This window comes from Nyctereutes procyonoides, unplaced genomic scaffold (genome assembly GCF_905146905.1).
Source record: "Nyctereutes procyonoides isolate TBG_1078 unplaced genomic scaffold, NYPRO_anot_genome, whole genome shotgun sequence".
NCBI lineage: Eukaryota > Metazoa > Chordata > Mammalia > Carnivora > Canidae > Nyctereutes > Nyctereutes procyonoides.
The window spans coordinates 4,511,494-4,527,742 of NW_026575035.1; positions in this window are offsets into that span (position 1 = coordinate 4,511,494).

A 16,249-nucleotide genomic window follows, 5' to 3' on the forward strand; every position below is an offset into this window, starting at 1 on the left:
AGACAGGCTTAGAGAATTAAATGTTTAAAAGATACCATGTAAAAAGAAATAAATAGAAGGATAAAATGATACCATGTATTACCAACCCTTAAGAAGTAAAGAAAATAATAATCTCCAGAAGTAAAGAGACTCAAGTGCTAATTGGGTCGTCCAGAAATAAAACTGAAAGAATTAATATCTACTATGTCAGTAATATTACAAGTAACTTCTTTATAGGACCTGATTAAATCTTACTGTAAAATATTCCTTTTTCAAAGAGAAAGACCATAGAGCTGTAAATAAATATCTTCCAACATTATAAGACCACCATAGGCATTTTATCTCATTAAAATGAATGAAGCCTCTACTTAAAATACATTACCATACTTTCCAACCATACTTAAGTAAAGATGAGATGAGGATCAAATAAACCTTTTTCAAAGTACTCTTCAGTTTTAGGAATCTCCTGCTGGGAACTAATCTTCAAACCAGGCATATTTGATAAATCTGGAAGGTACATTCACCATTAGAGGCAGGTACAGAGGAATTCTTTCCTAAACTGTAGTTATAGCTGGTGTTCAGTGGGTAGAATAAATATTTGGTTTTATGCCCCATTACTCCTACATAGTGATGTGTCCACATCCTTTACTGCTTCTGATAACCTTTCCAGAAGAATTTTTGAATATGTGCTTTGGGTAAGACAGGAACTCTGAAAGTAATCTCCAGAAATCCTAGCCTTTGCTAAACGTGTGTGTGTGTGTGTGTGTGTGTGTGTGTGTGTGTGTGTGTGGTAGTTTTACCAGAAGCAGCAACAGATGAAATGCAGGAAGAATTTTATTAGAACCCCATCTTCTCAAAGTCTGACAATTTATTTCTCCTGGGAAAAAAGAGAGGAAGAAAGAATGTTTGGGAACATATCGCAAATCATTACCCTACCCTGCCACATGTAAACTCTTGCTTTAATCATTCCTCACATTGCCAGATTAGAGAAAAACAAAATCAGATGTAAACCTCTATATTCTCAGAATTCAAGTGTAAGTGAAGCATATTTAATGTTCAGACCAAGTCCTCTCTTAATTTGGATCTGAAATACTAATAGTAATGTCATCTCAAAGTTAGTCATGTAGTAACCTAAGACCTCGAGGGTCACATACAATTACACTGTTCACCTTCATGTTTTTTTAGATAAGATGGTGACAGATGTTCCAATACAAAGTTGACAGAAATAAATAAATCTTTAGAAAAAAAACCAAAGTTGACAGAGAAAGGAACAGAAAGGGAGTTTATAATTTGGAGAACCTACTGTCATTGGATTTTAGAGCTAAGGTCTAAAGTTACAACCTCTTTGCATTCTGTTCAGAGCTCTTTCTTATACCAAATTTTAAGAAATTTCTCTGCCTCACAGAGCATAATCTGTTAGTGGTTCCAAACCAATGCTGAGGTTTGGATAGACCCCAAGTGACACCCCTCTGTCCAGCTTCTGAGTACAGAGTCAGTGCATCTGGTTGGATAGATTGAGAACTTCCAACTCCATGAGAAGCTATTCACACTCACACACACCAAAGTGCTTACTATCTTCAGACAGTCACATTTTAAAGAGAAGGAGAAAAGGAAGGGCAGATCTTGGCCAGCTTAGTTGTTCCAGAGCTACCAGCCTGAGAAGTTTCTTCATCCTGAAGAAGAAGTAAACGAGAGGGTGGAGAGAAGTCTGGAATATTACATTAATGATACCTCACCACAGAGAACCACAAAGCCAAGGGCAACAGAGGTGGCCCCTAACCCCCCATGAAAATTATTTTTAATAAAAAGAACTTGAAGACTATATTTAACAAATAACACAGGAGAATAAAGGCAAAAGAGGAGAATATCAACCGATGAAAAGGAATTTTATCTTCTGTCAATAATCAATGAACTGTGTCAAAAGAGTGAGTGGAACCTTTTCTGTGGCCACTTTTAAAAGCAAAGTGGGGGAAATGAACTCTTCATATTATTGTTAGTCGTTTTGTCTAACAAAGAATAGTGAATCCAAGAGTACAGATTCACAGTAAAAAGCTCCCTGCCTGGCTTTGGGGCGGTGGGAGCAGCTCTGTTAGCTTGCACGCTGAGCACTCAGATGTTTCCTCTCCCTGGCTAGTGCAACTTCCAACTCATTCCATACACATAACCCATTTGCGAAATGTCTGTGATAGCATCAAGGAGAAAAGATTTTTTACTGACTTTAGAGAGTGTATTTGTTACAATCTATGAAAACTATGCTGTGTGCCCGGGGCGGGGAGCGGGGGTGGTCCTGGGTGGAATTTCAAAGGCCTAGGCATTCTCTCTCAATATTAGGAGGCTGCCTCACCAACAGGCCTGGAGATGTCTTCAGTGGCGATCCTCAATAAATGGCATAAGGACGGACATGGAATTGTGGCCACTAATGTGAAATAGAGCCGTTTCTCATATGGGCAAGTCTAGAATGTTCCAGGAGGAGAGGAACAGGGATTTATTTATTTATTTGGATATTTGGTTATTATTTTTAAAGATAGCCCAAAATCATGTTTAGGAAGAGATAAAGAAAAAGATGAGCGAATAAACCAACCATTTTCGACTACCTCAAAGAGAACCAGCTTTAGTGATGAAGCAGATGAGACAGATTTTCCAGCATAAGCCTCAAATTCTTCAAGCACGTGAACTGAAGCCACTTGCTTCCTCCTTCATACAAAAAACGGACACCTTCACTCCTCGTATTGTCTTTTAGGTCAACAATTAACTGTCCTCCTTACCTGGAACATTGGGTGAAGGACTGTCTTCTTTCTGTGGCATTGCATTCACTCACTCACTCACTCATTCATTTACTCACTTTGGGAGTCGGACGCACTTTGTGTTCAATTTCTGACTTTGTTACTTAATGGCTGTGTGACCTTGGACAGATGTCTTGCCTCCTCTGTGCACACGTGTTCAACTCACAGGGCTGTTGTGAGGACTCCATAGGAAACTTCATGTAAAGCATGAAACAGTTACTGAGAACACGGTGAACGTCCGTTAGATATATTATTATAAATATTGACCACACTACTAAGCCTTGTGAATTCAAAGATTAGTAAGAAAGTATCCCTCAGGACAAAGATGACTGAGGAGAAGAGGAGACAGAGTCAACTGGAAATAGACCATGAAGTGCTGCTCTGAATTCCCTCTTCCCAAACAAAAAGGACACCAGGCAGGCAAGTGGCGATTCATAGCCGTATGTGAAAGTGTTTAAGGTGGTAGCTAGATCATAAGCGCTGAGATCATCAGTCTGTCTGGTTTGCTGTTTAATTCCCAGAATTTAGAGCAATGACTGGCCATCATTATACAGAAAATAATCAGCACCTTTCAAAAACAAATGCATAAATGAATTAGTGCCTGAATTATTGGACGAATGAATTATAGGGAGATGTGCATACCTACTACTGTGGATACACCAATAAAAGAGCGATTTGCTCCTCAAGGTGAGTGGAAGTAAGGTGTGAATTTTTGTTTGGGAAGAGGGAATGAAAAGGGTAAAGCCGCTTGTGTGTTGGTTAAGAGTGTGGCCTGGGGAGGGAAGGATTGTGGAGGCAGGCCTTTAGGCTCGAGTAGAAAACTTCCAGGTTGTACAATTAGGGCAGGGTGTTTAAATTTGAAGACACAACAGGATTGGAAGTTCCAGGGTAGGAATGCAGATGCCACCGGTTAGGGCAGGATGGAGCGTGGGCCTACAGGACAAAGATGAGGGAGAAGGAGAAAAGGAGGCAGAGGTCGACTGGAAATAGACCACGAAGTGCTGCTCTGAATTCTGAGGCCTTTGGGCTTCGTCCTGCAAACAACGGGGCTCCACGGGCAAGTTCTAAGGAAGGGAGTCACATCTTCGGTTCTGACTTGCCCCCCACAAATTCGGTGTCACAAATGAGAAGGCTGTCATTTATACCGTCTGTGTAAGGCCTGCGCCAGGCATGTGGACCCGAGGTGTTTTCCCATTTTTATCTTGTAACATCTAATGCCAGCAGCTTTGAAGTAAGCATGCTTTCTTTCAAGTTGCTTCATATGCTTAATTCTGTAGTTACCTGATAAAGTACCCGATGTTGTAAAGTTTAGAGCTTATTTCTCAACATTATAGATAAATCAAAAGAAGAGCGCTCAGAGTTTCGGAGTGGAGTTCATCAAGGAAAGGTTTCTCCAAGAGTCAAGGTTTAGGTACTGAATATAATGCAGTGAATCCATTTTATACATGTTATTAAATGGAAAAAAATATGTATCTGAGAAGAAAATCCAATTTAAAGACTTCAGAGATCTGATATCTCCTTAAAATAGTGCTGGCTACAATACACTCTCTCACTGAAGAAATATTTATTTGCCTCATGAATCTTGGCCCTATGAGGGGAAATGCAGTCCTGAAATATAATTTAGGACCGCAGGAAAAGTGAACTGACGGGAAAAAAAAAAACACATAGAAAGCCGGGTTGTGTTATGTCGAGATCTTAGAAAATAAAATACAAAGAGCGAAGTCAGATGTCCAGGATTTTAGACTAATTACTCACTTTGGAAAACAGGAGTACAAAGTTATCCTGCAGAATTTTAGAAATAAAACTTGATCTTGTGTTTAATATGCAAAGCCTCCTTGGCCCTAACACATCTTTCCTATATCCCCATTTACAGGACAAGAGAGTTCAAGCTGTTTATGGCAGGAATGTCTACCTTTGGGCTTTTTAAACCAGGTTCAAACCAATCCCAATCTCTTTCTTAGGTCTTAAAATAAGATCAAACAGCACAAAATTCCCTTACTAGTATTTAAGCCCAGTTGCCTCTGTCCAGATGACTCCTATAATCCAGCCAGGCAGAGCACCTCACCCTGCTGTTCCTGCTGCTTTTCTGCGTGTCCTTTGATTGTAAGTAATTATCTCCAGCTGTCCCTGCACCCTGGCCTCCTTTAACTCCTCAATGTCTGGCCTTAGAGACTGCCAAGCTGGAGGAAGCTGAGACTCTTGAGTATCATTGCATGAACCACTCGGACACAGGACATAAAACGAAACACATTGTGGCATCTGGATGGTGCCATGTCCTGAGAATTTTTCCCCAAGGTCCTGGAGAACGTTGAATGTGCAAAGTCAAGAGCAAGAGAAAAACTTCCCAAGGAAGCCTTCCCAAATTTTAGTTGGGAACACTTTCCCAGACGATGATGCGTCCAAGTCTATCTGCTTTTATGTTGACAGAAAAAAAAAATCGCCCTGAAGGAATCCTTTTTCTTTTTTCCTTGATATTGCCACCTTCGTTCTTTTAAAAATGATCATCCGTAATTTGTGAAACATTACTTAAGGTTGGAGTATTAGGTCTTATTTTTGCATTGGTCTTTGCACCGAGAGGCAAAAAGAAATATAAGTTGTCTCACAGAACTTGTAGGTCAACTGTACGTATGCCTATTTATATGGGAGCAAAATGAAACATTGAGTCTTTCTCAATTTTTACACTTGAAATTATCTGCCCTAGTCTGTAGATGCCTTGTTTCTCAACTTTAAGAAGTGTAAAGAGTTTCTGATTTGCATAGCTTTTAGTTGTGAAAATAATATTTTTTGTAAAGCAATATTATCAAACATCACTAATGACATTACAGTGTTTGATGAGAGTTCTTGACTACAAATCTCAGACAATTTAGAGGCAGAGAGCTTCGAGAGACACCTTGAGTTGAGTTGCATCGATGGATGTCCCGAGAAGCTGGTGGTGCTTTTGCTTCTTGGGGATACAGGTTTATGGCAGGAGGGGGAAGAAAAAAAAGATATCCTTGAGACTAATAATAAATCCAGATTACTTATAATGTAGTAGAGTTATCTATTACAACCGACTATTCAAAAGTTTGCATTTTGCCCTTTTCGATTCAAGCGCATGCATAAGAAAGTGGGTTTAAGAATGAAAGTCCCCCTTTGGCATCTGGTGATAAGAGTTCCCTTCTGAATCTCCCAATAATATAACATTTCATTCCTTTAGATTTAGACAAATAATCACATAAATGTGCTTCAAATGGGGAGATAGGCCTTGAACTATAAAAGGGCATCACGCAGAGGGCTCTTAGGGGGTTGGACTCAAACCTGTCCCCTGTCATCAAGTGGCAGGATTAAGCAGAAATTATCACAGAGTCAGGCTTGACCTCAGTAAGAATCAGAAGACCTGGATTCAGAGCATTCTCCTTCACTGCCAGTGGGAGAGATGATCAATATCGTCTTATTGAAATGCAAGCTGGAGGTCTGTAACAAAAACCTTTAAAAATTATCCAGAAATTCTGCTCTAGGAACCTGCCCCGTAAAAACGTCGGGTCATGTATACAACGATGTATGTACAAAGACATCCTTTGAGTGTTGCATCCGGTAAGCATCCAGCAACATAGAATTGGCTGAATGAATAATGACACGCTTATTAAGTTGTGATACTACATTGCCAATAGATAACATCAGGGAGAACCATATTTAATGACATGAAAAGATATTAATATTATATATTTTAGTGAAAAGTTGCTAATTTATAATAAGTATGCAGAGTATGATTCCAATGTGAGAGAATAGATCTGTACTAGAGTTCCCGGCCTAGGAACTCAGGGTATGACTCTTGTAAGCCAGCCCAAGTGTGAGTCACCCGCCGTCCTGAGGCGTGACCTTGAGAAAGCTGATTAATTTCTTTGGGCTTCAAGTTTCTCATTGGTAAACAGAGATAGGAATATTACTTACCTTCCACAGTCATGGTCAAGGCCAAAGTGGTTTAATCCATGTGAAATACTTAGAAAAAGCTCTAGTTTATAGAATGACTCAATAAATGCCAGCTATTAGTATTACTATTATTAACAGTACCACCTAAACTTATATGTAATTTATATATAAGAAATATAAGGGAGATAGTAACAATGATTTTGTTCTTTGTGTGTTTTTAAGATTGTCTACAATGAGAGTTTATTTTGAAATCACGTGTACACGCAAGCTCAGTCCATGATAAACATTAGGAAAGGAAAACCTCGATGGGAATCAGGGTGCATCTCTTCCAAGTCGGGTGGTTGTCTAACTCTCAGCAAGACATTTGATACCTTGTGGCCTCAGTCTCTTCATCCATAGAAGGGGACTGGTTATAACTACTTTACAGAATTGTGGTGAAATCAGGTGAGGATCTATCTCTTTCTAGTTTTAATCCCTTAGGTAGTTTCTATGGTCTGTGCTGAGTTAAGCTGTAAATACATACATTTTCCTATTTAATCCTCATCAAAAGGAGGGGAAGCATGCACACAGGATGGCTATTATTTTTATCTTCCAATGAGGACTGACATGTTACAGAAGCATCCCAATAAAAGCAGCTTGTCCAAGTATACACTGAAATTAAAGATAGGCCTGGGCATGAACCCTTATTTTCAGGAAGGCATTTTTTCTGAGTTCAGTCTTTCTTAGGGCACTGGGAAATTTGTTTGACTCTGCAGTTAATTTAAGATACTAGAGTATAGTTTCCAGATACAAAACAATAATTCTCCTGTAATGTACCTTTCTCAGGAGTGTAAGTTACAGGGATATGTTCCTACTCCAGATCAAAGGGAATCTGCTCATTGCCCTGGTCTATACTGCCCATGATATAGTAATAGCTCCCCCTCTGCCCTCAGTGGCCCATATGATTTTACTGCATTGGTCAGCTTATTATCCCCAGAATGGAGAACGAATGTGTGTATGTGGTGTGTATTGGTTTCCTGAAATAGAAACTTTCTCTGGACATGGATTTGCTTTCCTTGCATATGCTTCTGCTCTGCCAAAACTTCCATCCCTGGATTTACAGAATGCCTTACCTGCCATCATGGTATTCTTCACCGAGTTGCCTCTGATCAAGGAAGTCACTTCAAAGCAAGAGAAGGGTAGCAATAGGCCCAGGCTCAGGAATTCACTGGTCTTATCATGTATCCCATCATTTTGGAGCAGCCAGCTCGATAGAAGAGCAGAATGGCCTTCGAAAGACCCAGTTACAGTGTGGGCTACATGGTAACACCTTGCAAGCCTAGGACAATGTTCTACAGGAAGCTCTGTATGCTCTAGATCAACGCCCCGTATAGGGCGCTGTTTTACTCAGAGCCCCTATTCATGGTCCCGGAATCAAGAGGTGGAAATGGCAGTGCCACGATTCACTAGGACTTTTAGTGATTCACTAGCAAAAGTTGTGCTTCCTGCCTCTACAACCTTATGCTCTGCTGGTCGAGACACCTTTTTTTTTTTTTGTAGAATTTATTTATTTATTCATGAGAGACACAGAAAGAGAGGCAGAAGGAGGAGAAGCAGACTCCATGCAAGAAGCCCAATGTGAGACTCGATCCGGGGAACCCAGGATCATGCCCTGAGCCAAAGGCAGATGCTCAACTGCGAGCCACCCAGGCGTCCCACTGCTGGTCTAGACACCTTAATGTAAATGTTGGCACTGGGAGACACAGTTATGATTCCACTGACTGGTTATTCTGTGCTCTTCATGACCTGCACTCTTAATATTAGTGTTTGTCTCTATATAGACATATATATAACTCTTTATCTAAAATCTCCTCTTGTCTCTGTTTCTTTCTCCTCCTCCTCCTCTTCCTTCTTCTTTCTTCTTCTTCTTTTTCTTCTTCTTCTTCTTCTTCTTCTTCTTCTTCTTCTTCTTCTTTTCTTCTTATTCTTCCTTCTTCTTCTTCCTTCTTCTTCTTTCTTCTTCTTCTTCTTCTTCTTCTTCTTCTTCTTCTTCTTCTTCTTTCTTCTTCTTCTTCTTCTTCTTCTTCTTCTTCTTCTTCTTCTTCTTCTTCTTCTTCTTCTTCTTCTTCTTCTTCTTCTTCTCCTTCTTCTTCTCCTTCTTCTTCTTCAGCTGAAACAATACATCGTTTCATACATTCAGTATATAGGAGTGTAATAGAACCTCCTGAAACTTGATCCTTTGTTTTTTTTTATTTCTTGACGGCTTTGAGGCTGCAATTTACACTCCAAACAGAATCTTCTTTTTTTTCTTGGAAGGGCCCTCTTGTAAACTCCTGCAGCCATACAATGTGGGACAAGTACCTACCTATAATTCTTGGATAGAGCTGTTAGGATTTCCTAGAAGTTTCCTAAATATATTTGCTTTAAACTGAGCTGTTATTCTATTTCAGTGATGTAAGAGATTGTTTTCTTTGTGGCTGAGAGTATTTTTGTAGATAGTATTATAATGTCAACTAAATGTTGGCTTCTTCTCCGGGCTCAGGACCTAAGAAGAGGACTTCCATCTGGAAGTGAAAAGCTGGCTTCTCTACCCTGGATGCTAAGGTGGGAACCTGTACAGAACCAACTACCATGAAAGGGCCCGGGCAATGTTCTTAAGGAACAGCGATATGTACATTTGTTACCTGTAACATGCTTGGTCCATCCCAGTCAGGAAGGGGAATAAAGTCACTGTGGATCGAGCTCATGATATGCATCTACTCTTCTGAGATGCAGAAGAACACCATTGAGGCCAGCAGAGTTGATGATTTCTGAGGAGCAGATACCCCAGGAAGTGAAGCATCTTGGGAAGAATGGCTGTCGCTGTGTCTAAATCTAGTTTACCCACATCTAGCTCACTACCCAGAGGCACGATGGATGGAATTTGGCGGGGAAGGCACCTTTAGCACTGGGAAAATAAGAATCATCTTTCCTGACTTAAACCTCACGAAGAAATCTTTGGAATCCACATCACAGTCCACATGCTGGTCCCATTATTGAAAAACCATAGCCAGTAGTCCTAACATATTTATGTATCAGTCCCCAATAATCAGGGTAATAAGCTAGGCCACGTGATAACCTTGTATCGGTTACCAGGGGCAGATGGAAGTCATTAATCTACGTTCCTGGGTTTCCTATCTCTTGTGGATAAGGTGGACTCTCTCTGGTCTTTATTAGGAGTGGATTTCTTGCATTTACATTGCCTGAGAAATTGTATTAAAGAAGATTATATTTATGTATCTGGAAAAGGCCTTATAAAACATGAAAATTAACGGCAGGGTTAATGAGAAAACTTCCAGTGGCTCAGAAAGGCCATATGGCATCAGAGAGAAAAGTCTGAAAGGGAAGTCAAGGTTTATTCCCAGGGCCTACATCTGATTTATTGTATCTCCTTGGACAAGTCCCTTAACTTACCATCATCTCTCTCTCTCCAGCTGTAATAATATTCCTACCTCATATCTCAGAGGAGTATTGCAAAGATTCTAACTAAACACAGGCTAGACTTTTATGACTGCTGGGGACTAGCTTTTAGCACCTCAGAAGATAGGGTTGAAAAAAAAAACATTAAATATCGATATGATTGCGATGATGGCATTTTATATCACATCCTATCTCCTTCCTTATATTATGGAAAAATTTCAAGTAACAGTAGATCATGCTCCTGTTTCAGAGACTGCTCATAATTAACTTCAAGATTTTCTCTTAGAAAAAAAACACAAAAAGGAAACTTCTCTGTAGTTTTTGCCAATCTCTGTTCACAGAAGCATTTTTACAGAAATACTAGAGGTTTTATTAACTTATATTTAGGATGTGTGATAATAACAACTACAAAAAAAAATAGTGGTGCTATTTATACGATTCTCCTAGTCTCCTGGAATTAAAGCACAGCATATAATTCCTGCAGTAGGTGTTACCTTTGGCATTCAATATAAAAATGTGTTGAAATTCCGAAGTGTTATGTAAGTGTTGATTATTAGTAGCAGTACACCATGAGAGAAAGCTTAAAAAGCAGGATTGGAGGTATTTTTCACTTTCTTTTTTGCTCACATTTAGAATTTCATGAAAACATAAGATTTTTGCTTCCTCCTTCCCCATAATTATTCCCTTTTCCTTACAAGTGAAAACTAGATGGCTGTCCTACTTTTATTAACATAGGTGACAGAGAAGAATATACTGTGTTTTCTTTTTTTTTTTATACTGTGTTTTCAATGATTATAAAACTCAACATTAAAAGTCACATGCCGTGTGCTACATCACGGGTGAACTTGAAGGTATTCAGCTAATTGAAAGAAGTCTGACACAAAAGGCCGCATATCGTGGGATTCCATTTATATGAAATGTTCAGAATAGGTAAACCCATACAAATGGAAAACAGTGGCTGCCAGGGGTTGAGGGCAGGGGAAAAAGGGAAATGACTGTTAATGGATAGAGGGTTTCTTTTTAGGGTGATAAAAAATGATCTGGGATTAGATACTTGTGATATTAGCATATTTTGCAAATACACTAAAACCACTGAATTGTACACTGTAAGAGAGTCGATTTGATGGTATCTGAATGATCTCTCAATGACAAAAATTACCCAGAGAGACATAGATAAGAAAAAACATTAATTTTAGGATGGCTAAATCTGGCACTGCCAGTAAAAAGTGCTTTTGGTCCTTGAACCGGTGATTTATTTTATGTTTAATCTGCATACACCTTTTTATCATCCTAAGTACCTTTGGTGAGGAATCATTACCTTTTGGAAATAATACTGACGTTTTGTACTTCCTTTTTTTTCTGCTGAAAAGTTCACTTGCCACGTCCCATAGGTTTTCCTATCCCTTATGGTGATTTAGCACCAGGAGACCTGGGTTTCAGTTCTCTTCTCCCTGAAATACGCCTCCTGCTATAGGACTTGACAGACACAGGCTGGAGCTCCCGTGTGGGACTCACACTACACCCTGCGCGCCAAGCCCTGTGGGTCCAACCAGGAGGCAGACTCCAGGGGATAATTAGAGCAGGAGAAGTTTGTTAGAAAGAATGGTTAGATGAGATGGAGAAGTAGACCGTAAAGATGTAAGGAGAACCGTGTGACGGGCACGTAGGACCAGGAGACAGTGTCTAAGAAAGGATCAATGTGGAAATCCCGGCCTGGCCTTCAGGACTCCACGCAGAAGTGCGGTGACACTCAGCTGGGTGCTGGAGAAGTCCGCTGGCTTGTCCAGGTCGGAGCTGATCGCAGAGAGAGGAAGGCAGGAAACAACACTTCAGGGTGCGGATGACCCGAGAGGGGTCGCAGGTGCTCAGAGGGAGTTGGGGTTTGCTGCCGGTGCAAGGCCTGGGGTGCGCGATGCCGACACCAGAGGGGATGCTCGGGGTAGTCACCAGGCCTACACTGGAGCCGCGGGGTTGCTGAGGGTCCATGCACGGGGACACACCCCTGCGGGATGTCACCGCCCGCAGCGCCAAGCGGCCTGTGGAGCAGGAGCAGAGAAAGCCAAGCTCATCACACCGGATCGCGAAGCTGCTTCCAAAGGCAGTGCCCCTCCAGGGACACCTGTTGACAAAGCTTCACGCGGAGGTCACTGTGCAGAAGAGATGTTTGGGGGGGGGTCTAATGCAACCTCCTGGAACCCTAAGTCATCTCTTTTTTTTTTTTTTAAGATTTTATTTATTTATTCATGATAGTCACAGAGAGAGAAAGAGGCAGAGACACAGGCAGAGGGAGAAGCAGGCTCCATGCAGGGAGCCCGACGTGGGATTCGATCCTGGGTCTCCAGGATCGTGCCCCGGGCCAAAGGCAGGCACTAAACCGCTGCGCCACCCAGGGATCCCCTAAGTCCTCTCTTTGAGGAGACCCCTGAGGAGAACCATCTGGTCAAGACCATTGATGATAAGGTAGTTCCATACATGAAACACCAGCTCTTAGAAGCTGGGAAGCTGGCATGGTGTGTTACATGATGGTGACATATTTGGTGACCTGCCCCCGCAATAATCTGGAAGGCGGACCTTCCTGACGAGCCGCCTGGACCAGCGTCCGGGGCCTTTTCCTCTACTTCCTCTTTCCAAAAGGATCATGGTGCCTCACCGAGGCCTGCTCCCCCTTTGCGTGTTGGGCAGCATGGGGGGGGATACAGATCATCTATCTTTATAGGTCATGTGTCATGGGGCCCCAGGGAGTCACATGGGAACCTAATGGGAGGACGAGCTCATTCCTCAGAAGTGGGGACTTTGAGCCGAGTGAAGGGACCCTTGGTGTGACGTCTGAGGTCTCGCTCACCGGGAGGAGATGCTCTCTACCCAGGAAGGAAGGGACGACTTGGGCACTTGACTACCACACACAGGGGTGACCTTAGGAGACTTTGGACCCGAACTCTATTTCCTTTTCTCTTCGTGCAAAACAACAACAACAAAAAAAAAAACCCTAAAGCAGGGACGGCTCATCCTACATTTTGGCCCGCAGCCCAGGGGGACGTGCTAGGCCTGCTTCCAGACCTGCGCTCCCTTCTCTTCCATCCTCTCTTGGCGCCCAGCCTAGGCCTCTCTGGGACGCACGGGGTCTGTGAGTCGCCCTTGGGACAGTAAATAAATAAATAAAAATAAAGCCAGGGCATTGGTCACGAGTGCGGTTCACAGTGTGTCATTAGGACACAGATCCAGATTTCCTCTGCCACCCCTAAGAGGGCTTTATCTCCCGCACACATCTCGGCTGCAAGCCCCGACCTGGGTCTCGGAGGCAGGCGGCGAGCAGGAGCAATTCATTTTCCTGTTTCCCTCATGAGGCGACGCCTGCGGTGCACCTGCCGCTGAGTGCAAAGTGCAGATTAGGAAGCAAAGCCCCTGCTCCCCTGATGCATTAACAGCCTCCATTAAGCTGCGCTGCCAGGGGGGCGACCCTGGGGCCAGAGGAGCTTTCCTGCCCTGGGGGTTCCTGTCTCCTGGGGGCATTTTCAGAAGGGCACCGGCCCAGCACAGCTCCGCTTTTAGTGTCCTCCCCCATGGGTCGCTCTGACATTTGCTGCCCGTGTGCCCTTTCCCAGCCCCCAGCCCGGCTCCAATGCAGGGACCTGACGGTTGAAATCACTGGCAGGTATCTTTCGCACAGTTAACTTCTTAGCTGTGCATTGGATGCATCATCGCTAAAAGGACCGCGCATAAAGCAAGATTTCCGTTAAGAATGTTGGAGAGAGGGGATCCCTGGGTGGCGCAGCGGTTTGGCGCCTGCCTTTGGCCCAGGGCGTGATCCTGGAGAGCCGGGATCGAATCCCACGTCGGGCTCCCTGCATGGAGCCTGCTTCTCCCTCTGCCTGTGTCTCTGCCTCTCTCTCTCTCTCTCTGTGACTATCATAGATTAAAAAAAAAAAAGAATGTTGGAGAGACGGCCGGAGAGTGTGTGACCAGCTTCCTCTGTTTGGGTGAGATGGAAAGGTACCGCCCCCAAGGGTGGCTAGGCCTCTGAAGGGCCTGAGGCGCAGGCCCCATGGACGTGGCCAGCCTTCAGGCCGAAGTGCAGTACAGCCCTCCTGCAGGACCTCAGGAAGCCCTTATCCTGTGTACCCTGAATGGTCTCATGAGAACGTGTGGATTAATAGACATAAAGTCCTTAGAATAATGGGATATATAATAAGCACTTTGTAAGCGTTAGCCTCCCTGATTGCTACTCCTCTAGCCTTAGACCATCACAATAGTAACCAATATTCACTGGGCTGATAACAGGGAACATACCCCAGCACATATATGCTATATATAGTATATATATATAACTATTCATGTATTAATAAAATATGCTAAGTTATTGTTTAAGGGTTGGGGTGAGGCCTGGTAAGTTTTCTGCTCTGCAAGAGAGAAAGTAAAGATGAGAGAGGAGAGACAGGAAGAAGCATAAATCCGTGTGTTCGCAGTGAGGAGAGTGATCTAGTAGAGACGCAAAGGGGAGAGCTCAAGTGACTCTGACAACTGGACAGGTGACTCAAGCTTGGAAGCTTTCGCATCATTTGGTAGAAATGATAAGATTCATTCCATTTTATGCCACATACTGTGGTACCTATAGATGGAAGTCACGTCAAGACAAAAATGCGTTCCCTTGCTTCTGGAAGTGGGAGGGAACAGTGGTTACGAGGAAGCCTCTGGAATCTCCGTAGCTCCGTCTGTGTGTGTGTGTACTTCATCTTTTAAACACTGAAGGGGATATTTAAGGTAATAAAAGTTGTTTCTGAAACTGGGTAGCTAAGGAGGTGAGTTTACTACCCACAGTGGGGGGGGGGGTTCACATGCATACCTATTCTCGACAAACCTGGGATATAATACATGTGTCTGGATAACGTATTTAAAATACCAGCCAACTTTTTTCTCCCCAGCATTGCACTTTCACCTCCTCTTCCCACCTTGACTTCATAACTTCTCCTCTGTTGGGACAACTCTACTGTTATTCTTTACTTCAGAATGGAGCGAGAAAAGGGAATGCCTCCTGGCTTCCGACAAGTTGGACAGCGTGGGCCTTGATGGGCGAGGTCAAAGACTCGGGGCCTAGAAAAAAACTTGAATCGGTGCCAATCTGCAGGATGGGCAAGGATGCTCCAGCTTCGGGGTTGGGGAACAGGTGTAAAGAATGGGTATGGGTGGCTGTTGAGGCTCCTTGCAACAGGGGTCCTGTGTTTCCTCCCAAGTGGGGGTGGTACTCTTGGATCGATTCGGGGCTTGGAGAGCCTGGATGTGTTTAGGTCTGAGGTAGAGGCAGTCCTCTTGCCTTGGGCAGAGAGTCAAAGGGCCACATGGATGAGAAGGAAGCAATCTGCTTGGACTAAGCCAGAAAGACAGACTTTCTCAGCAGCAGCACGGACTGCGGACCCCAAGGATTAAATACGTCTTCCCCCCAATGTGTGCTATGTAGGCCTTCCAGAATTCAGACACAGCCCCAGGGATGACAGCCATCCAGCATCGGCTCGTAGGGCTAGCTATCCCACATGTGTGCCCCGTGAGTCACTCCAGACTCTGCTCAGGAGGGGCCAGCACTTGGGTTAATGCTCTGCTCTCATCATCTTGAAATTCTCAGTTTTGGATCAAGAGGCTTGCATTTTCATTTTGTACTAGACCCTGCAAACTATGTGGTCATTCCTGCTTGACTTCTGTTAACTTCCCTCGGTGCCGGTGGAAGGAGGGATCCAAATAGAAATTAAGTCGATTCGAGGAAAATAAAGTTACACGTCTGCGTATCTGAGTTTGTAAGTTGGATTCTGCTACCAGGACACTCAAGCTAAGGCCGGATGGAGAAAGGGGAAGCAGGTGCAGATCCCAGAAATGAACAGTCAGATTTGGCTGCAATGCAGAGCGTGTTCTGGGCGAGGAAGAGGGAAAACTGGAAAACCAGTCTGGCGGGGTGAGCATGCCCAATCTGGAATGCCTCCCCGGTGGAGACTAGCAGAATTGCAGGAGGCTGGCATATTCGGGATTATACGTAATCCATACCCACGGGGGCCTGGAACACACAACCACATTTACGGCATTCATACAGAATATAAAAAAGTAGCATCTTCACAAGAGAAGACAGCTAGGGGCAGTACTTTCAAATTAGATACACC